At 38.9% G+C, this 24524-nt stretch overlaps 2 protein-coding genes and 1 non-coding gene across 4 annotated transcripts in view; 2 read left to right on the forward strand and 1 right to left on the reverse strand.

Annotated features, from left to right (window-relative positions):
- mew (multiple edematous wings) overlaps nt 1-24524 on the forward strand; it is a 213610-nt gene that overhangs the window by 89950 nt on the left and 99136 nt on the right. The gene's annotated exons all lie outside the window — the stretch shown is intronic.
- The window catches only part of LOC136414506 (roundabout homolog 2-like), a 146882-nt gene that overhangs the window by 8607 nt on the left and 113751 nt on the right, over nt 1-24524 (reverse strand). The window lies entirely within an intron of this gene.
- On the forward strand, nt 12836-12927 carry TRNAY-GUA (transfer RNA tyrosine (anticodon GUA)). The gene is given in 2 exon segments: nt 12836-12872; nt 12892-12927. It is a non-coding gene; the product is annotated as a tRNA-Tyr (tRNA).

A 24524-nucleotide genomic window follows, 5' to 3' on the forward strand; every position in this document is an offset into this window, starting at 1 on the left:
TGGAAATGCCCGCCATTTACCTCCATGCAATAAAATAAATTTTGTTCAAAGCCTTGTCCCCGGTTACGTAACATGTCGGGTGCAATTTGGTTGCATTCATAAATTATACGATTAAAGGTAAAATCCATCTCCGTCAAAACGGTTCAGTAATATTTCACTTTTAACCTCATTTTGAAGTCTGCAGCTCTTATTGTTATAAATTAATTAATAACTAGAAGCTTTTTCCACACAGACTTTGACAAGCTGTCATATCAACGGGGATAATCGTAGCGACTTAAAACTTGGAGGTTATAATCAGGGCGCAACTACCCTTAAAATGAGGTGTCACTCGATGCACCTTCCCGTTAAAAATTTTGGGAGTAACTGCCACCCTTGTTCAGGGGTTGAAGTTGAAAGGTTGAAAATACAATCAAAAATTGTCCCTGTCGAATCAAAAATCGACGTTTTTACACATTTTCATTTTAAATACTGAAAATCGAAGTGCAAGATTTTCGTTGGGCCACTTTTTATACACGAATTGCTAGTTGCGGTCTAGTAGCATTACTGGGTCTGCATATGTAGACAGGTGAAGGTTAAAGCGTCAGTAAACTGGTGCCAATAATGTATGCTAATGCTCATGTTAAACACCGTTTACCGGTCTGGCGCCAATAAATTGGGCTCCAGTAAACTGGCATTCCCGCATTAAACAGGGCTTACCTATGCTTGAGTGAATGGCACCAGTTGAGCAGTGTCAATCCTTTACGGTAAGTAGGCACGTAAATTTCGAAGCGCCAGTAAACTGACGACAGTTTTCCGTACCCAGAGCCGGCCTTAGCAAGTTTGGCGCCCTGGGCGAAATTTTTAATCATCTGAGGGAACCACCAACTGGGAAAATCTGCCGTCCTTCCTGGTGTCCACTCTGTGTCGTCGCCCAACTTCGATCCCCCCCCCCCCTCCCTCAGGGCCGCATTGTTAGTACCAATGACAAATATAGTTGGACTATTTTATGTCGACAAATGCACTGAACTTAGATTAATTAATAGTGATTAATCAATAATTTTCCGTATATTAAAACTTGTGAATTTCTAAGCGGCCTTTCTGCGAGATTTTCCAAATTCTGAAGGCCTGGAATTTCGGAAATATTGCTTTCTTGGGAGATTTATAGGGGCAGAGTGATAGTAGCAGTGCTAAAAGGCAATGAGGAACGCATACGCGGGCTTCGTGTATTCATAATTTAAGCACATTAATAATTTAGTTCTAACGGTTACCATCTGTTTAGTTAATTATTTTCCCATCTCAGCTCCTCCAAAAATAAATCTAAAAAAGTCTCGAGTGTCTGGATATTCTTTAAAAATGAGGGGATGACTGTTGAGGCCTCAAATTAACGAGAATATCCTTATTTTGGCCATGCAGGTAATTCGGGATATTCGGTCCTTGCCGGCAGGTTTTGAGTTTTGTGGAAGAGGACGTGGACAGGGCAAGATAATGAGATTGAAAAAATTAGGCGGGCAGAGGAAGTAAATGAAAACGAACCAAAAGCGATAGAGGTGCAGGTAAGACCAGTCAGGTTTTGTCTTAGAAGGTCAAAGACCTATCCGTGGTGACCCTTGAATTCCTGCTTCTCTGAGTCTGGATAATCAACCCTGGAGGAGGGAGAGGGGAGGGGGGTAACATACGTGGAAAGTAGAAGGATGGATGCTTAATGGGTAAAACCAGGGAATGCCTGGATTGGGCCCTGACAAAAGGAACAGCCTATTTCATCATCAGGTACCATTCTCTGGGTAAACACGTTCCAAAAAGCCATAGAAGGTCGAGACGAAAAGCCGAAGGAATTAAACGCCCAAAGACACGTATAGCTGCCACAGTGCATATTTTAGGATTGGTAGTAACGGGATAAGAAGGGCATAGGTAAAGTGATTGGAAGGAGGAAGAGTGGCGTTGCCCCGCAACTTGAAAGAATACAAATCAAGCATGATGTGGCGCGAGGCGATCAGGAAGGCCCTCTCGATTGCACGAAGGGCGAAAAGAAACACAACAGGACCGAAATGACCCAAAGAGTCGGGAGATGTAAAAAATTCAAGAGATGAGGAGAGCCCGAAACCAACTAGCAGAAGAGGAGTAGCAGCAGCGACTTGCAGCCCTCTCCGACCCCGACGATAGATCCCTCAGGGGCAGTTCCGGAATCGGAGAAAATTCTTTCATCTCGTGATTTTTAGAGGGTAGATCTCGGCCCAATTGCCGAATTCGATGGAATGTGAAGAGGAGATTTTCAATACTAAAGCGAGCATTGAGCGGGATTTTGGCTGCCATTAGTCAGTGCCCGGAACGAAGGAGGCTGAACTGCGGCAAACTTTGTTGCAATATTAAATTTCATGTCCCTAAATCTAAACTCTCTAATCACTGAAACTTTCCTAATAAATATCACTATAACCCCCAAATAAGCGAAATGATCAATTTGATCCCTCCTGCGCACGTATAAGTTCAAGTTGTTATCTCTGGATCTAGCAGATGTGTACGGGGTAGTGAGACACCCTTAAGAGGGACAAATTCGACTATTAACTTTGCGTTTTATGTAGTAATTAGTCCTCTGTACGCGACAATATTCCAAAAGAGGACCCGTTTATCCAAAACGAAAATAATAAAGGGATGTCTGCCTGTTTTGCTATCTGGGATCTCGACTACCTATTCCGTATTTTAGGTCGAGTAATTCCGGAAAGTTGTCCTTTATCTGATTCATAGTTTTGGCAGTTTGAATGTGTGGCTGAGGATGTGGGCAAAATTTTAAGATAATTAATTTTCTGCCATTGTCTGAGCGCTCCTAATGAAATTTCTACTGCTATATTTGTAGCCCTAAAAAGGGCCGGTAATTGGAATCAATATATCAAGATCTAAGCAAAACAAACGGAGTATTTATAAAATCATTTACGGACCCCAGAAACACCATTTTTCTTCAAAACTTCTGGCCGAATTCACACGAATTACCTCTTACACGCGAGGTTGGAACACGAAATTGAAAGAAGGCAAGAGATCCTGCGCTGAAATAGAGCCCCGGAAAAGAAAAATGAACAATAGTTTGCCTTAGGCTAAATTTTCTTATATCTATAATCGCTCGGATATGGCAAACGTAGTGCAAAGAAAAAGGAACAAGAGGGTGGATTATCAATTTTCCTTTACAAATAGGAGCGATTTAAACTTGGAAGGGTGCAGATTACCTTTCGATGGGTTATCAATCTTTTTTTGTTACCTGTATCGCTTAAAGAAAATTGTCGATCGCAATTTTCCTGTTAAGTCATTAGTTCAGCTCGTTTATTATCCCGGGCTAAAAGGGAAAAACGCTTTAGGCAGTTTCGGAAATTTCGCGGAAACGCCCTGGGAAATGGAGCCAGGACGTATTCCTAAAAATCAGATACTTCGATTTGTCACCCATGTGAATCGCTTTGATCCCGAAACCCAAATACGTCAGTAATTTAAAAAAACATAGTACATCGAACTGCCCTATGGCCGTTCTCGCCCTTCGGCCTCTGAAGGGTTGATTCCGTGAAGTAACGCCAACTTAGGCGTGAAATTTATGCAAATCGAGTGCGGCCCAAGCATCTGGATAGCAAGCCTTAGGGTCCACGTGGAAGATACGAATTAGGGCCGCACATAAGGAGCATTGGAAGCATAGTGATCAGGAGGATGCACAGCAGACAGCCACAGGAGTGTAACAAATAGAGCCATGATAAATAACAATAGTTCAATTGACCCTGGAAGATAGGAAGTATCCTCACTTGTCATTCCTCCTCAATGAAACAAAAAATCCCTCAGACACCAGGAAATGTTTCAAGGAAGGCCTCGAATTCGGACTGTTTGACCAGGACTTTGAGCGGAGGCCTCAGTAGATAGAGCCCCTCGAAAAGCAGGGGAATGCCCCGGACAGGCAGTTCCTGAGATCTCTGAGGGTGGCTCACATACTCACCACCACGGACAAAAGTTATTAATCGTATGATAGCCCGTATCCTTTGCCCTCAAAATATTGATGCTTCGATTAAATCTTGTTTGTTCACCTCTAGGGAGGTCGAAGAGCACAGCTTAGATTGAGGTATCGCGTTATGTAAAGATATCATGATTAGAAAGAGGCGGGTTCTTCCCATAGCTAGATACCGACATATGAGAGTTCAAGGAAAGAGCTTACGTGTAAGTGGGCGAAACACACGGACTCACTTTGATTATACGAATAAGGAGTATGAATTCGTGAATCATGTTAGCGACTCTCAAGTCATCTTAGATTAGACATTGACGAAGGACCAAGAAAGAAGGGTGTTGCAGGGAAAGCTGATGAGCCTGAGATACACAACTGGAGGCAAAAGCAGATGATAAATGAAATTGGGAGAAACTCAAAACTGCTGCAATACAGTTTCTTTCCTTGGGTTGAGGGCACTTTTAGTCGCTTTTTACACTAGCGGTCATCATATTCTTCACTCTCTTCCTTACCAGCTAAGAACGACGCTGGGGCTCGCGTTAAAAACACCAATAAAACTTAAACTTCTTCTCGCAAAATTGCTGTTTCTGCATCATGCCATTGGGCAGCTGCTCGCAAACCAGTCTTCAGTCATTTTATTCTTTTCGTGCATTTATATCGGAACAATTCAAGAAACGCCATTTTTCTCGGTTATTTCTCACTTCTTCCCCTCTTCATGCCGATAACAATAAACACGGGGTTAAAAACACGCCAACCTTACTAATTAATTAGAACCTGACAACAACAAGCCGTGAGTAATCCACTTTTCTCTTCAGATTTTTCCATTTCCCTTCGTTCCAACCGCATTTTATCCAATCGAGATCAAAAAGCAATCAAACACTGCCGAAGGAGATTAATGAGAGTCTAGATTCCCGAGCAAATAGATTTGTTATTACCGATGACTTATTGATTATGCCTGGTTTGAGGCCTCTAAATGAAGCTTTCACATTGTCCTGTCCATTCTAACTAAATTTGCACAAAAATGATGACTTTCTCGAATTTTATGGTCTCACGAATGAAATCGAAAAATCTTTGATGTTATAATCTGAGTTGCATGAATCCGAACAATAAAGTGCCATGACTAAGTTTCTTCCTTTGTTTATCTACCCTCCTTTGCCCATTTAAATTTGACCTGGAAATCAGGGGCGGCACGCCCCTTTTGCCCCCTCATCGCGACCTTATCTACCGCATTTCCTGCCCCAGGTGATCAAAAGTGGAAGTGCAGAGCTCCATCGCAAATCTCCCAATAACCCTCTTGAAGGCGGAAACCACGTTAATATTTATCCAATGTTATGGAAGGTAATGGAATACGCCTCTGCCATGGCAAACGCTGCACTAAACCTCACTTCGCTGGATTATAGAATTTCCCTGAACGCGATTGAATATTTCTGGAAAGCGGCAAAAATTTAGCTTAGACGACATTTAAATGCGACTCCAGGTCCTCAAAGTTGCAAACTTCGCTGTTCCAGAGATTTTAGGAGTTAAAAAAGTTGCGTGAACGTGTTAAGGTGGTTTTAAGGGGTCTTCTGCATTATGGATTGTGTCGAACAAGCTATCGGGAAAGGGGAAAGATCCTGCTTAAAGTTTTAGGTTTTGATTGATAACATTCCGTCATTTCCGGGAATCTGGATAAGTATTCAACCGGCGAGTTATTCAATTAAAACCCTGTAATTGAAAAGCAAGCGGCTCTTAAATCTTCCTCTGGCAAAGCTTTTCATGATAAAATTGCATTTATTTTCACGTTATTTAGGATTAATATCAGAGAAACGCGCTGAAATCGTGAAAACAGAGCGAGACAAAAACATCGCGTGATAAATTTGATTTATATTGGTTACTTTCTTATAATAATCACCGGCTATATATTGTAAACTTAAGCTGTACGTTTAAGGCAACAATAGGAAAAAATAGCAGAGCGACAGCAATCCTCTTGTAGCTATTAATTTGAATTTAATCAAATGGTAGAATGGGGTTGGGGCGTGTTTAACACGGTCAAGTCGAGTTCAATGAAACGGAGATCACAGTTAAGACGTACAAAGAGTTATGAGCTGGCAAAGAACCGCCGATAAACTCCATTTGGAGAGGAAAATTGGTCATCGATAGCAGAAATGTCAAACTGTACCCCCTGCAGGAAATTTATGGATATTTTCGTGTTTTTTCAATCTTAATTATAAGGCATTTTTGCTAGAAGAACATGGCTAGTTAAAAGGAGCACTGAAAATTGCAAATATGAACAAAGCGAATGGAATCCTGGCGGAGTGTAAAACCGGAACCTGTGGGAAAGACATGAACTGAGCATTTGTAAAAAAATTCCCTTACCAAGCCTTAATGATATCGCCGTATAGTCAGATAAGTAGTCAAACCTTGACCAAATGGTGACCATTTTTCGTGCGTTTCCTTCTGTCAAAGGCAGCTGCGCCGAAAAACAAACTGAGGTTTTGAAATCTGGTGGGAAGGAAATCTAAGAAATAAGAGAGGAAACTCAGATAGGACAACTTGAATTATAACTGCGGGTTTTCTCCAATTTAGACCAGTGCACCAATTGACTGTGGCGAAACTCTTTTCTCAATCCGTGCGAAGTTCATTCCAAAATAACCGTTAAAGAGCATTAAGGTAGAGACATAGAGCCCCTGGATTCAGGTAAAGAATGATGTTATCAAATTCCTTCTTTAATCAGTGTGGATCTCAATACGCAGCAGTAAGGTGGACATGGTTGTTGACGTCCAAAATTTTCTTGGGTTTTTTCGCGGTTTTACAGTCCTGAATGTAGAGATTTTTGTTGAAAAACTCCTTTCTTAGTCGGAGTGAAGTTCATTCTGCAATGGTAGAGAAGCAGTAAGGTGGAGATAGGCGTTGGCGGTCAATTTTTTGTGAGTCTTTTCCTCACTTTAGAGAAGTCAATTCCAACGGTTTTGATGCATAATGATAGGGAAGTAGTAAGGCAAGAATAGTTAGTGACATTCAGGATGTTCTTGAGATTTTTCTCGCTGTAAGGAACTTTTGAGAGAGTTTTTGTTAAAAAATTCCCTCTTTAGTCAGCGGAAAACGCATTTTAAAGTTGCAGAAAAACAGAAAAATATAGAAAGGTCAATATTTTGCGCATTTTTCTCGATTTTGCCGTTCGCACAATTAGTACCTCACTCAGCGTAAGGCTCTTTTTGAGATTTCACACCGTTGATTGTAGGTTTTCGTTGTGAAGTCGATGTGAAGTTCATTTAACAACAATTGCACGGAGGCAGGAAGATGGAGATAGGAGTCAATGCTAAAAAATTTGTTGGCATTTTTTCGACTTCACAGCTCTGAGTGTAGATTTATTATTCCGCGAATTTTTTCTCCGAACCTGAGTGAAGGGCTGGTGAAGTACTTGTTCTGATATTTTACGGGAAAAAATTCATTATCTCATTTTAACTATCAACAATAAAATGCCTTTCCGCAATGAATAAACGGGAAACATTCTCCGCATATTACCATGGCAATACATAGGTAATTACCAATTTATTAGACTGCTTTATTAAACGGAATAGAGATTAAATAAATTTGAAAATATCAACTAAAACATTTCATATATCTGAGTAATTATGGGGGGCTTCAGCATTTTACAGGAACATTATGCAGTTTCAGTTAATTATGATTTTATTTAATGTAAAGTGGTCCGATGTGTAGGCTATATAATCAATAAATACGTGAATTGTTAAAGGCTTCAATTAACGCTTTAAATATTCAATTTCGAACTGAATTGTTAATAAAACTTTCTATTAATTTAGAATACATTTTATTGTTGATTCAAATGTAGAATAAAGAATTAGCAAAAAAATCATAGTAGTATGATATGCACATCGGAAAAGTCGAGGGATATTTTTATAAATACATCGAAGTTATTCTAAAATTAATTAGAAAAAAAGTTATGCATTTATCGTGTTATAAAGTACTTAATATACAGGATGTTTCTGAATAGATGGATGAATATTTTAATGGGTGAATCCTGAGCCAAATTTAAGACGAAAAGTTCGTATAAAGACATGTCCAAAAATGATTCGTCTTCGATCTACAGGGTGTTAAAAAAACTTGTTTTCGTTTTTTTTTGAATTACTTGTTTATTTTTCGTCGAAACTTGCTGAAAATTTGTACATATCATATACCGAGTGTTTCCAACAAACGGAAATTTTCGGATTTTGATTTCATACACGGGGTGATGCGGATAGACGGGTCTTGAACTCTCATTTATCGCATTTTTTCTGTTAATATTTTGATTTTTTTAGACAAATTTCTGAAATTTTAGGATTCACCCTTTAAATTTTTTATTACCTATTCAGAAACATCTGGTACAAGAAAAGTAAGTTCTTGTTGACAAATTTCTAAATTATATTGATTTATTCATAATCACCATCATATTAATAAATCATCGGTCTTATGATGTTTTAAATATATCCCTGGACTTTTCCGATCTGTGTCATTAGCAAGCACGATATATCACAACAGGACAACCAATAAAAAATAGTAAAAATTAGAAAATCAAAAATTCCCCTCTTTTATTACCAGTTTCATTACCTTTGGACTCCCTAGCGAGCCCATTTGGATGCGTTGTGATAAATCGCCGAGAAGGAATTTTCATATCGAGCTTAATATCCTTCGAACGAAAATTTCAAATCGAGACTATTTTAGCCAGACAATCAATCTCGAAGAACTAAATTAAAGTCTTTTTATCTCCGAAATGGTGACGAATGGCCCCACAAAAAGACCCCTAAAAATCCGCCGAAACAACGGGAAATGAACACGGTTGATTGATATATCAGTGAATTCAAATCAATTCAACCAATTCACATTGGAGGCACAACTATCTCAATTTCCGGTCGTTCCCCCGTCCGCTTAAAATTGACTTTAAATTTGACTTTATCGACCTACAAGGACATTAATTTTTATTTGGTGGGAAAAAGCGAAATTGGCCGGACATTTCACAATTATTTTGTCCGGGGGCGCAGACAGCCGACATGGCTGCAATCCTGCCTGCTGGAAATTTAGGGGCTGTTTGCTGCGAAGAAAAAAATCTGTGGCCAAACGGGGTAAGTTGAAATTGTCCGCGTTAGGGTTGATTTGTGTGTCTGGTAGGCAGGGTTGAAGCTGGTTGCATGTTTTGAAGCCCGCAGGGTTTTCGCGTTTCCAACTGAAATATCCCAATTTTTCATCAGCTCTGGAAAGTTCATCAACATCACTGCGGGTCACGTCTCGTAATCTGAGGAGTGAAGAGGGGCAATTGCGATGCTTCGAAGACTATAAAGTTCGATTATTTATTTAAACGCATAATAAGCACCTGAGAAGATAAACAGAACGGATTTTATTGTCATATTCGAAAAGCGATATGACGGGCAGAATGAGGTACTTACATAACGGCGATGGACGACATAATAACCTTTTGAAATATACATGTAGTAAATAAATCATTCGATATTCTGTTAATATCGACTGGAGCGAGTAACTGATGTTATCGAGCGGCTTAACACAATAAATTCGCAGGATTTTAACCGTTAATCGATCAGATCCCCTCAATCAAATCAAAGTTAGAGGGATATGTCTCCCGAGGGCTGCGAGAACCGGCACTGATCGTTTCCCTCAAAACGACCGGACTTCCAATGTAAACTGGTCTTACGAAGAACTCACCTTTTAACACGATAAATTATGGAAATGAAGTTACGCTAACTGCAGCTGCTCTTATAACTCAAAATTAAAGGGATGCTGTTCCAGAGAAGCGTCAGTTAGCGTCTCGCACTTAATGCAATTTTAATGGGTGGATAAGAAAGAAGAGTCGATCATAATATCATAAACCTATGCAGCTTCAGCCGTAATCTGGCATTAGCCACGACCGACCTTGTCCCCTGGAAGTGAGAGGAACGTTTCCCTCCAGGATGGCTCCCAACAACCAACGGTTTGGCGCGCCCCTTGGATCTCGTTGAGGCAATTAGCAGAATTTCAATGCAAAACTAACGTTACGAAAAGCTTATTTGAACACCCTGGATCGACAAGATTTGAACCCAGGACTTACGTTAACCACGATTGATCTGACGATTCAAACTTAGGGCGAAATTACTTCTAGAGGCGGATCAAGGAAAATCCATTTCTTCAATGCCACCTTATCCAGTAGAGACTGCTTAGTTCAGAACTGTTATTGTCCAGTCTACGGATGACAAAGGCGATACCTCCATCGATTTCTGGAACGGAGAGTGCAATTTCCCACTCTGGATTCAAAGTTTCCAACTGAATTTACTGGCAGTATCCACTATTTTAATTTAATTGTTTTGAACGTAACTGTGCGGGTTCAATTACATTCTCGATATAGGGAGCCAGTAATTTGTTTTGCATATCTCCGGCCGAAAATTTTGCATCAGACACTATTTCTTGGATGGAAAATTTCCATTATCCCATAAGTGCGATCTCCTTACTTTACTTTCCAGTGAAGTGCCTCCGATTAATCCTTCAGTGTCTTCAACCGATCCAAATCCCGGAGATCTCAAACGTTTCGGTTTTTTTGAGATTAATAGGGGGTTGATATCTTGGGAATCTGTGGAGCAATTTACCTTAAAAAAGTAAGTTGTGTCAAATAATTAAGCGAAGTCGATTAGGCTGACATGAAGCGATTGGAACAACCAAGAAACGTTCTGGACAATATTGAGCTATTTCAGAGATAAGCAGTGGAGCTTCTGATGAAAATACTAGAAGTGGTGGTTTGCAGAACTCTTTGAGCGACTGCCCCTGTCGCCCACGATAAACGGTTAAAACTCAATAATTTCCTTCTTCGACTCATGAGTTCGCAGTAGACCCCTCTAAAACTTTCATGATCCCTCGCCCTCGGTGAGGTCACGCTAATATCTGAGAAATTTCAGAGTACCAATATATTCTCGTTTTACTCTGCACCTACTTCGAATTCTTCTAGCGACCACCTTTGCAATTTTCCCGATATAAAAACAAACTTTCATCGAGGAAACTACGGCAGAGCGACCAAATTGCTGGTCACACGAAACTGCGTCAGATGCCCTAAGTTCCTGCAATTTACGTCGGGAATTCACAGGAACTCGCCGCCTGTAACCCGGAAACAAGCAACAGAATGTCCCGGAACGTGTATGGGACCACTTAGATCCTAACTTATTACATGGACAACTACACTAAAGAAGGAAACTCCGGAAAGTTTGCACATGTGAAAATCGAATTAGCTTTGTTGCATTTCGACATGCGAATCCTGCATAGACGACGAAAACTGGAAAAGAGTTTGTTCGACTCTTTCCGGGCGCTTTTCCAGATTAAGGTGTAACAATGGCGTAGATCTAAAGGCAGAGAAGAAGAGTCAAAACTCCATTACATGAGATAAGGACACAGTCGCCGTAAGCACATAGCATGAAATTGAGTGTTTTATATTCAGGGAAGGTGTCATTCATAATAAGCGTTGTTTATCTAAGCAAAAATCGACTGTTTTTCCATGGAGTGGGCGTTTTGCATAGAAATTGCTTCGTGGAGGATTCCGCCAAGAATAACGAAGACGGATAATCGGCTCTATCGAGTTCTTCGGATTTCTACAACGATTGGGTATTAGCTGGAACGAGGCATCCAAGAGGAGAAGCCTTGTGAGGGGGTTCCGAACACGTATCGAGAAAATTTAATGCAAAATCTATACAAGTTTCATGTAAATTGTACGGCTTTCTTTTAGGGATTGGATTGAATTTCATAACTAAGAAATAATATTTTTGTGATTCCAGTCCATAGGAAATCAATGGGGCCTCGAGAAATCATATTTCGGAGGCTTTTAATAATGGTATAGATTCCAAGGAAGAGAAAAAATGAACTACAACAAAAAATTCTTGAGGAATTAGATTTTCCCCCAGTCGCCTGCCAATTTACCCAGCACATTTAACTTTAATAATTAATTTAATTTAAAATTTGCCCAAAATTGATCGGAAATTTCCTTTTTTGAGTAGCGTATACGTATTACAATCCTAAACTGAATTCAGTGCTTTCAATAGCACTTTTGTATATGAAGGCTTGAAATTCGTTAATAATAAAAATTACACGAAATGCTTTAATCTACGTCTCTGTCTAGACCGAAACATTATACTCCATTTATCGATTTAAACTTTAAATTTGAAGATTCAACAAACTTCGAAACTTCAAAGTTTAACTTCTCTGTTTTACGAGGTTTTCCGCTCTTCAGGCGATTTAAAGTTAGCAATTTATATTAAATGCAATTTCTTGGGACGTACCCAAGAATAATGTATTCCCAAATGATCTGTGTTTAATATTTTCAATTCTTTGCAACCTCGAAATTGAAACATCAGAATGTGAAGTACGAGACTCTTCTAGTTTTGAGGGACATACTTAGGGACGCACCGAAAAACATCGTTCTGGTAATATTCAACATCTTTTAAAATGTCTTAGATGAAAACAGTTGACTAATGTATACTAGAAATGTCCAGGAAATATCTCGGAAAGTGTGCGAATCTTGAAAAAGGGGTAATTTTTCAACAACCCCGCGTTGAGAAAACGCGGCATTTTTTTCATAATGGGAAACCCATATAATTACTTATAAATTTTTGCCTGAGACACCCTGTATATGTTTCACGAATTTATTATACCTTAATCGTGACAGAATGGCGAAGGATTAAATGCGACAATTTTAGCAACGAAGTGATTGATAATGCTAATTAAAAGCAAGTTCCGTAACTATTATTAATACTATTTAACATTAGCATTAGTGTCAACTTTTTACACGGGTTTCAACTGCAATGGTTCACATATTTATTACATACGATACTTTCACTTAAAATAAATACATGTCGCCTTCCGAATGTATTCGTGAGAAACATTCAAATTATCAGACCTTCGATAGCTCAGTTGGTAGAGCGGTGGACTGTAGCGGAATTTGAGTTGTAGATATCCATAGGTCGCTGGTTCAAATCCGGCTCGAAGGAAGCTTTTTTTTTTATTAAACATTCTCATTTTGACAAAGTTTAACTGATTTGTTTGATGACTCATACAGCATTTGGCGTTGTTTTTTTTTTGCAAATTTTGGATGAAAATAACCACAATAAAAACAAATCCGGTCCAAAATAAAATATTTCATATTAAATAAATAAATCATTAGTTTGCAGAAACATAATATACTTTATTCAAATAAAACCAATCGATGGTGCAGGTCTAGACTTCAAAATGTTATTATTTTAATTGCAGAAGCCAAATAAATCGAACGGAAAGTTAATAAACTAGCCCAATTCAATCAATTTTAATATCTCTTTTAATGAATTGCGCACATCTAATATTGCAGGAAAAATGAATATTTCCAAAACCAAAAAAATCGTCAGAGTATTAATTTTTGGCACACTAATTAAGAAGTCTTTAAAAACACTCCTCAAGACAAATATTCCTAATTAGACATTTTGAATTCATGTCACAAGTTTGTTTTCCTTCATTTAGCCCAAACGAAGGGGATCTGTAAGTCCAAAAGGGGAAGAGAGACTTAACTGGCGGGATAAAGACAAATACGGAAGGAATTAAAATTAGTAGGCAGTTTTAGCAATGCTTAGCTAAAATGGTTATTAGAAATAATTGTAAGAAATCCGTTCATCTACATGAAGAATTACCATAGAGCATAACTGGAGCAATAGATATCTTTTTGTTAAATGTAATAGATAAGGCTTATGATGTACAGTTCTGGTTATGGGATGTGCAAAAATTCCACCGGGCAGTGATAATACCAAATTACTTTCTTGTGACTCACCGGCCGTATTTGGAGTCGAATTTTTGTGTCTTAATTGCCCTTTTAATTTTGACTGGCTGACAGGGAATTAGGCAGAAGATAGGGGAGATTCGAGATATTCTGGATTAATTTTTGTCGGTGAAACTTATCAAAGTAAATCTTTTAAATAAACGTCACGAATGCTAAACAACATGGTATCATCCTTGTAAATTCGCCAGCATTATCTTTGTATCGAGTCTTGTCGTTTTTTGTAACATTTTTAAGTAACTGTTGGTGAGGTGGACTAATGACATCCTGTAGTGGAGAAGAAAGGAAATCCTATATGACCCTGAAACACTGAAAAAAGTGTAGGGAAAAAGTGTAGTGAAAAAAATTTTAGGACTCAGAAACGGTTCTTTAAAGATATACTGAAAATTGAGAATTTTAACATTTCAAATCTATCTTTATTTTACATTATTCTATTGCAATACCAACTCATATAACACCAGATGGGGGTGATGAACTATTAAAACACATTTAAACATTAATTTCCGAAGGGGTTAAGGAATTTTCAAAAATATCCAGAATACGTTTATTTGGCAAGCTGAAAATTCCCAAAACTTTTGCAGACGAATAAATAACCCGAAAACACTCGAAACGTCTCACTTTTCCCCGTTTAATTGAGCGAAGAATTTCGAAACTCTTTAGGAAAAAAATGTCTGACGATTACGACAGGTAATGCTCGGGTGGCACAAGTTAACGGCAAAAGACCTTTTTAAATTCATTAGGCGCATTAACATCGGGAATCGGGAACAAAGATTTATCTCTTTGATCGTCAAAACAATGCCTATATTTTTAGGAGACATACCAGAATAGAATCGAATTGTTAAGTTACTCCAGGAATGTGGAAAGGGGACAATAACATTACGACCAGGGCCGTACTGAGTACGAGTGGCTGAAGGTAACAGATCTTAACAATATGGTAACAAAGGAAGGAGAGTGAAACATCACCCCGACGGGTTTTAAATCTATATAAAGTCTTTTGGTACTCTCAGCGAGGGAAAGATTGAGATGGAGCATTGACTTGATGAATTGCATCTTCTTATTACTAGTTCGTACCTGTTTTTCAGACACAGAATTCCTGCTCATCATTTTTTATTTGATATTTCATCGTGTTTGTTAGGGAAGCAGTAATATTCAAATTTTCAGTTGTTTTAGATATTTTATACTAATGTATCACTTTGTAGTAGTAATAAAAGCACGAGACAAAGAAAATAACGAGGAAATGTGCATTTTTCTTCCAATTTCCTTGTTTTACTAATTAAGTTCCCATTCAAAACAAAAATTTCTTTAGTTTTTGGCTGCTGGCATTTATGGGGTTCCGCATTACTTAGAGGAGTAATAAAATTCGTAGAGAGATCTTGGAATTCCCTCGAAAGTTTTTATTTATTTTTATCTCATATGTATACCCCACTGGCCACATGGGACCTAATTAATGGCAGCAAATTACAAAATGGGCGATCCAGAATGGCTTGTTTTTGGCGATGCACATCCGATCGCAACCGAGTTCATTATTCCTAAACCGCATTCTAATGGCACCCATTTGTTTTAACCCTTTTAGCTTGACTGCCTTTCTAGCTCTTGATCAGTGCACATTTACGTGTCTCCAATAGAGATATTTCTCCTGAACTGCTCCAAACAAGTAAATCTCTTCTTTTTGTTTTGAAATCCATAAATTACATAAATTTCGGAAAATTTATAGTACATTTTTTGGGAGTTTGAGATCATTCTTAGAATTGTACAGTGCGAACTTCTCGCAAATTGATTTCGAACTTTCTGTATATCGAAGAGATGGAAAGCAAATTTCTAATTTTCGCTCTTTCCTGCTTCACTAACATACTGAAATGCTCGCTCAAGTGCGTGAGACCTAAATGGGCATTAGCCAAAATTGTTTTACGCTTCTTAGGCGTGTCCATTCTTTTTCTCAAGAAACTTCTTACCTTCTTGCTACAGTGTTTATTTCAGCTCTGCCTCGTGTCCTCGTCAAATAATGAGAAAAAGAAAATGGAATATCTGATTTTCTCAACAGCGTCTTCAGCTTCTTATTAATGTAGACGAGACTTGTACATATGATTATGTGCATCGTAGAAACATTTCTGGCTCAGGGTGTTTTTTATTAAAAAAACTTCTCTCCATGGTTTTAGCTGTTCAAGCGAACTTCTTTTATTAATTTGTATTATTCGAAAACTTTCATCAAGTCAGCAAACTTCCCATTGCAAAACATAAAACTTTCCTGCAATTAAGGGGAGCAGACCATTAAGACTGATAGAAATTCGAGATTTGATCATTTGTAACTCAACTCCGAAAAAGTATTAACCCCTTTTATAGCACTTTTTATTATTGCATTCGAATTGTATTGAAACTTCCGTTAAGTATGGAAGTTGGGAGAGGAACGACTCGCAGTAGAACAAAGGACTGAATTAATGGAATTAATTTGTAATTTCAGTTTCGGTAATTTGAGCTTAGGGAGATTCTTTGGAAACAATTTTTCACCTCTATTGTAGGCTGCCGAGAGTGAGAATTTGTAGCAAAAATTGTTTTTTAAAGAGTACTAAACGCAGAGAGCGGGGGGATCATTTCAGAGCATTGTTACTTCTTTAGAAGTAACGGGTGGTCAGTTCACCAATGCCTCGCCATGGAAACCTCCGAAAGAGTGATAGTTCTAAGGTTGTTTAAATTATATGCCATCGGAACCGGTGATAGAGGTCAAGCCCCTGCAATGGTTCTGCTCGACTCCACCAAGGCTTTCGATCGCCTCAAACACGAACTTTTGATCTCTCCTGTGCATTACGCCGGTTTAACGGGCGTGTCATTTTTGGCCGACCTCATTCAAAGAAATAGCACTGGTTAGGACTTGTTCAGAGTGTTAGAGGGAAGGAGGTGAACTGCTCAATAAAGCCGTTCACTTTTAATTTCCTGCAACTGCCTAGTCTGTTTTCGTCAATCGACTTGTAGAAACGCATTTGCTGCCTTCATCTTTGACATTAAAAGAAACTCAATTAAAAAGCCTTTCACAACACGAAGAATGATGAAAGTTTGCTCAAAAGCATTTCTTGCTTCCTGTCTCTATTTCCAAATTAATCCCAAATGAACCCTTTTAACTATAAGTCAGCTGAATTAATTAAGCTCCAAGCTGCATGCTTTTACTTTTTAATTGATAAACACCGTATATTCTCCACGATTTATTCCGCGCTCCAAAAATACTTTTACCAAGAGCTTATTTGTAATATTTCAGGATTATTCGCGATTTCGTTCCATACAACAGGAATTAAATTCGACGTTTTTAGATTTAGAGGTGTATTACGTTTTGTTTAAAGCTGCGCCATAAATCCTTGGGCCCCATAAATTTTCGCAAAAGGTAAAATATACTGTTTGTGTTGCATTGCATGAATGTTTGGAAAATGGCAATCGTGTACAACCGTATGGGCGCATTTGTGTTTTCTGGGCTCACCAGTGGGATTGCCAAGATTAAGTTGCAACTTTTCACTCGCATAAAAGAGCCTGTTTACATATGAGAAATTTCAAAAAAGTCGAACCCCAGCGGGCTCCCTATAAGCGCGCCCACTTCGAGCAAACCGGACCGACAAATCATATGGAGCTTCTTGTTAACCTGCTCCAATTTTTACGATTATTAAACCGCCAACACCCACTTAAAGTGTCACAGCACCGAATATATCAGAACTACATTGTTAAATGCTGCCCAGTACCGCCCAAGTACTACCATCCATCAGGGATATTTATATGACGTTATAAGGTACTGTTAAAGTGTCGATTATAAATTAAGGCTCCTTCTAAGTACAATTTGACGGCGTGGCTTGCGTGATTGCAGTATTGTTGCTAACCTGGCATGAAGTCCATTTCCATTTAGTTTATCTTGAACGATCTAATAGGTACCGACAAAATGTTGGTTTGATTCTTAAATGGTGCACATTTGGGCTTGGGGCCATCAGAAATTTTGTCATGCGTGCAGGCAGGGGCGGGAAGAGCAGTTTCCATGGGGAAACTTGATAAAACTAAAAACCTGCGATGGAACTTACTCACATTTCCTTATTCTTTTGAATAGATTAATTGCCTCCGGTTTGAAGTCAAAATCCCCAAAGAGGGCCATTATGAACTAAACTTTGTCACAAGTGGGAGTTTAGGTATCATCCAACATCAGCAAAACTTCTGCACCTAATTTTTAGTTTTTTTTTCCATTTATTGTCACCATTTCCTCAAAAGTTACATGTTTTTAAGGCGTCATATATTTTTCTCTGAAAGTATAAAGTTCAAGCTAGTTCAGGTTCGCATACACCGATCAGCACTTTTACCCGAGAGTGTCCAAAATGTCGAAAATCATATATTTTTTAGTCTTCTTCACGGGACAGAAATTTCAAATATGTATTATTTATTTCCCCAATTGAGCAGTTCAGCCATATTTTTTCAACATCTCATTAAACATGGGAGCTTCTTGCAAGTAACGGCCGTGACTACTAAAATTGCCACCATTGTTAATACCGATTTCATGCAAACAAGATGTTTACGACAGTCAACTTAGGAATTGGTTGTGGATGCCATCCACATTGCCTTCGTTTTAAGTGACACATTTTCCTCAAGATAATCGGACTTTTTGTTGGAGTGATGAATACGGCGTCAAGACAGAAAGGCACGAGTGTTCTGGTTAAAACACAAAAAAGCTGTTTTTTCGAAAAAAAAAAAACTTATTTGAAGATGTCCTCGGCAGTACCACGATAATAAATTCCCAAGTGAAAAAATTGAAATTTTCTTTACTGATATGTGCATGCCAAATGAAGCGAAGTTCATTCGTTGATTACGGACCCATAAAAAATACAAAAATACAAAAAAATACAAAAATAAATATTAATAAAAATAATTCTTTTACACGTGAAATCGAACTTTCGGGTTTTTAGCAAATTCTTGGTTTTTCCAGCAAAATGGGCGGTTTGGAAGAGAGTTTTGAAAAACAGAAATGTTCATTTCACCCTGTGGACTTTGTGGATTTTTCCGGCCTGATGACCAAGAATATCAAATTGCATAACTCTGATGCTTACGCCTTTTTCTCGAAATCGATCTCGTTGCTATTATTGCATGAAAGGATTCCAACACAAAGATTTTACTTGAAACCAGATATTATTTCGGAATAGGTCAGAAAACAATAATAGACAATATTATCGTAGTCCTGAATGAAAATACTGGATCCTGCCAAACTCCAGCTGGAAACGAACGTACTCCCGGTTCAAAGCGCAATATTAAATCCTCTCCGTGGTATTTCCACATATATTTTCTTAACATGTCTCGTTTCCATTCGTTTAAATATTTACTCAAAACGTCTTGCCATTTTTCTTCCGCATTTAGCCACTTCCCTGTACCTTTGTTTTCCTACGTGATGAAGACATGTTTATCCTGCCTAGGCGGGTCCTAGGCACCGCCATATTTACACTATTTAGCTTTAATCCCTCGTATTGAGTGTTTTCGGTTGAGATCAGCAAACACCAACACTTGGGGCAGACCAGGGAGTAAATGTTTGGGCGGGCCGTAAGCCGAAGATGCCCAAAAGACCCCTTTGCTTAGATTCGAAATTGTCGGCACAGGCAGCGCGGTTTGGGTGGAATATTTCCTGTCTTTGTGGGACGGAAAGCGCTCATTATTCATTCGGGGATTTAAAGAGTTTTAAATGAAAGCATTCGTATAGAGCCAATTAGTAAACTGACACCCATAAAAATGGCAAGAAGCCCTGCATAAATATCTCGATCGGGCCCAGCGGTTGGCTAATGGACTAAAATGCCCCCCAGGAGACCGCATTTGGATCAAAGGTCGCTTCGCTTAGTTCGGAGCTATTAAATCTCGGTCCTAGATGTGACGTGTATTACATTTATCAATAATGAGTTCCACAGTGGCGGAGGTACAAAATCTAGCTTTTTGCACCGAATCGTGTTTGCCCTTAAACCTCATCAACCTTTGTTTGCCGGCAAGAAACTAGAAATCAGAGCGGAGCATTGGTCGGTCAAGTTGTGCTCCTTCATTTCCAAGGAAATTACTTTGCTGGTACAGTTAGCAGGATCATGTGTTATACTGCTATCTCCAGATCCTTAAGGATACATAGAGTTGGCGTTTTCCAGTCATGCACTGAAGGCATTGAAGCTGCGAGTTTTGTGAAGGTGAAGAGCACTCTCTTCAGCTCGCTTCGTGGAGACTGATAATTTTTTTAATCGATTTTCCGTGAAAAACAGACCCCATCAGTAATTCTCCAAAAACCATAAATCTTTCAGGCAGGAGAAAAACCCCGTGGTTCAGTATTAAAACAATAACAGCGAAATTCCAGCCTGTCTTGTCTCGTCGACCTTTCGGAGGATCTTATTAAATTTTTTAAAGGTCGATAACGTAATTCCGTGCTTCCTACTTTCCATAATAAACGGTGCTGTTGCTAACTACCAAAAAGGGCTTTGAATTTCCAACATTTTCCGAGGAAAACTCAATATTCGGAGCTCTTAGGATACACGACACAAATAGGCTGCCGAGCGAGGCATCTTTTCATGCTGACAGACATTTTGAAAGGTTTCGTGTTCAACCACGAATCGGCGAGGCTTAGTTAGATCGAATAGTTTGAGACCGCGACTTTCCGGTTCTAGATAGATTTATCTACTACTTTCAAGCACGGCGACAGACGGGTTAGTTCAACTGCAAAAATCAAAAACGTGTGTTTGTTGTAAGGTGCATTATTATGATCCGAAGGTCAAATTCAAGAACGGACGCGCCCAGTGTTGGGGGATCTAAGACGTAAGAGTCTCGAGCATGGTTTGATAACCGCGGTAATAGTGTAAAACTACAATAAACTTATCCAAACTAAGCATAAATAAAGTCCGGAACACAAAAAGGTAGCGCGTCTTGGGTCATAACATCACCGGTGACGTTTCATTTGACATTTGCTTCCATGGTGACCGTAAATGGAACGCCTGGGGGCGCTGACGACACTATAGCTGATTAGCTCCCTAGGTAAATAATGAGCCTTACGCGTGTCGTTATTAATGTTGTCTAATTATTTTTCGACGAAAGGCGAGAAAACGTGCGTTTTGGCAATTCAACACACCTAATAGTGGTGTCTTTCAAAGCCACTTGTAGAATAAAAATAATTTGTGCCTAATGGCTATTAACAGTCTATAATCTGCAGAGCATCTGTCTGTCGGAAAATGCCAAACATTGGATAGTACCTTTAAACTAAAACACTTATGGGGACCGTCGAGGATGTTCTAAAAGGTAAAAAACTGGGTCGTCAGGAACGAAATTCATGAATGTTTTGTCCCTACTCGCTGTCGCTTTTATTCTAGTAGTGGAATATAAAATTCAATTTTAGTTTTTTCCAGTGGTTGTCTGCTGGATGTTTCGAACAGATATAAGCTTGGGAAAAGTAACACATTTTTTCTCTCTTTATTTTAAAATACAATGGTTTGAGAACAAATCAGTTGCCTGTTGAATTGCTAAATTGCCCGGTCAGAGAGTTTTTGGCGTCTGATACATGGGCTAATGTAAAATTTATCACTGGTCATTATCTGGATGATGGGGTCTCGAAAATATTTGTCGCACGCGTTTTTGTTGGGGGTTTAGGTTTATGGCATGAGAGAACTATGGGAGGAATGGAGAAAGAAACGTAAAATATTAAAAGAAATCTCCAGGAATCCTTATCATTCATTATCCATTAAAAAAGGAACATTTGCAAGAATGAATGATCGGGACAAAATTTTAGTAAATCCTCTATTCTCACCTCTATTTTCAACTGATTTTCAAAATTTCCCGTTCGCGTCTTCCACTTTTGAAAGTTGCGAAATTTCAACTTTGCTCCACGAATCGTCACAAGGAATTTACACGTTTCAGACTTTTGAGCAGTTTCTGAAATTTCCAAGTAATTTTTCACAATACAGGACTCCTTAGAGATTTTTGGACTATTTCTCAACAGACATTCAAAGCGTTTTCACTTTGAGGACTTCTCTTGGCACCGAATGATTTTTAAACACATTCGAATCGTCTATTTCGATTGGCGAAAATCTCAAAATTGTCGTATATTTTTTCGCTATTCTCTGGAGGTTTTTGAAAATTTACCCCCGAGTAAATATTAAATGGCGATGGAAGCAATAAGCCAAAGAAAATCGAATTTTATCGAATGAAAATTACCATTTTTAACGTGAATCCCAAACATCACCCACTGTGCGCCCAGGACCTTCATGTAAAATAGCGTCAACAAATTCTGGTCACGGCTAACCCCAGATCTAACTAACTCATTAGTCTTAACTGGCAATTATTAAATCAACAAGTACTCTATGAAACCAAGAACTTGTCGTCAAGCAAAGATACAAAGTCAATTAGCAAATGAGGCGATTTCCAGTGGAAGCTCCGGGATCTTGTTGAACTACTCCCACATTCTGAGTTTTCATGTAAATCTCCATTAATTTCTGTAGACACTGAAAGATCCAAAAATTCAAAGAAGCATCCAGTTATCCCTGCAATAATCTGATGATGCGCCAGCGGCAGCAAGAATTATCTGAAGATCATCGATTGTTAAAAGAATAAGGGGGGATGCCTCATCTGACGGTTTCTAATGAAAAGGGACAGTTTGGAATCCTAGGGGAATATGCCTTTTTTAATTTTCCGCTTAGATGGCTTTTTATGTTGCAATTTCCGATAAGAAACGGATAACTTCAGGTTTCAATCGATGTGGGCCCGAAGAGAGAACTAAGTTTAACTGGCCCTAGCTGCACCTACGGCTGTAATTACTTAAGACCTAAATTCTCAATAAAGTTTTCTTTCAATACCGAAAACAAAACAAGAAAATGCAACTGAACGTCACGGGGATTTCTAGAGATGAATCAGGAAGCAAGCTACTGGAAAATAAGCGAAGGAAACTTAAAAGTTTTTCCTGGAAAACTCTCTGGATGTCATTTTCCGGAGTATCAAGTCCCTCGACGGCGAAGGAAGATATTCAAGTTACTGACGTAAAATTTGGTTCTTGTGAAAATTCGGAAAACGAAAATTAAGGAAAGATACGACCTCATTTAAGGGTCTTTGATTTTTATTTGATGCGCCCTTAATGTCGGCTAAGTTATTTTACGACTTACGGGATCGAATCTTGAGGGCGAAAAAATAACTCTCCAATAACGATACGACAATGCGACTTTAATTTCACTGAAGCTGTACGAAGGGAAAACTTTCGAACTAAGTAAATGCCAATTAGCAGTTCCAGTTTACGTTATTTCATTAAAACCTTTCTCGTTTACCGCCAAATAACAAACACCAATATAGAGTTATATACAGTTAATTAACCCTTCTTCAGATTTCAAGAGGACGTCTCAAGGGCCTTTCCTAAGGTATATTGTTCACTTGACTTGTAGATTAGTTGCCCTTGTCAATGGATAGACTTGAATTTCAACACCTACATTTACTTTACGTTGAACAAAGGACGCCGCTGCTGCTAGAGAAAGAAATCGATATCGATATGGGAAGAAGATAATGAACCGAAAGGCAATAATAAGCACCCTTTAAATAATAGATTGTGTGGTTGATTTGCTTTCAAAATAATGACACACACTTTATGGCAATGGCTTGTAATTATTTCTCCATTAATTTATCCTATAATGTTGGTTTTCTGACGTTTAGTTGTTGGTCGTATTGCGGCGTGGGGTCTCAGAACAGATCGGCAGTGGGGGCATTTGTTAATACAAGAACGCTTTACTGAAACCTACAGCACGGTAAGTGGTGGAAAAATAGGCACGTGTAAAGTACCCTTATGCTACGCCCATGTACATCATCGTTTTTTGGCCATACGTCCGGCATGGCCGGACTTCAGTATCCGTTACTCTCACAAATATGTGGCTCTGTATGATAGAACTCTCACCCCTTTCGCTTGTAAGAAGTAGAATTTAAGTGCAACCCCGTTTCGCAATTCACCTAAATGCCACGTTCCAAAAGGATAGTCAATAAATTAACCAATAATTGCCTCTCAGCCGTAGCACGCCCATGTGTGTTAGCCCTCAGTCTCAGTACTTAACATCTTCGCAATACGGGTATATGTACCTCTCTTGGTCGAATTGTCGTGTTAACGTGTACTCCGTTAATCGGGCTCTTCATTTTTGTAAACCTGATTGAGGAGCGTCATTTAACAGTGAAATAAGTTACTTCGTGAGTTGTTCCTGAGTTTGCTGTTTCAAGATCCATCACACGTGCCATATCGGCGTTGACGGACGTGATGGGAGGGTAGAATCTGAAGATTTAAATGAGCAAGAAAGAAATCTTAGATTACGTGGTCTGAGCCCTAGATAATTATGAGTCGTACTTCCATAAGTGTTTGACATGATTTTGGGTCTCCAAGGACCTCTCCTCTCGGTCTTCAGTTACGCCACACTTCCTCTTATCTGTTCCGAATGAAAGTGCGGGCAAAATGAAATTTCCTAATAAAAACTAGAGCGAGTGAGAAGAGAGGGTGTGTGGCGAGAACGCTGAAAAAAATTGAGAAGGACTCTAAAAGTCCGCGTTTCTCGCTGAGCCCTTTCTTGAACGAATTGAATTTACAAATTTAAAAGTCCTTGATGCCTAAGTAGCTCGTAAATTTCGTAGAGATTTCCAATAATGTAACCGCTAATACCGTGCATAGCAGTCGCTTAAAACCACCCCTGTCCCCGTAAATCTGCACATAATACCTCAGCCCAAAGTAATCCAAGCGTCCTAGAATTTACGGGTTTCCTAATAATAACCGTCTCTTCTCGATTTTCTCTCATGATTTTCCCG

The sequence above is a fragment of the Euwallacea similis genome, chromosome 1 (assembly GCF_039881205.1).
Source record: "Euwallacea similis isolate ESF13 chromosome 1, ESF131.1, whole genome shotgun sequence".
NCBI classification, from domain to species: domain Eukaryota; kingdom Metazoa; phylum Arthropoda; class Insecta; order Coleoptera; family Curculionidae; genus Euwallacea; species Euwallacea similis.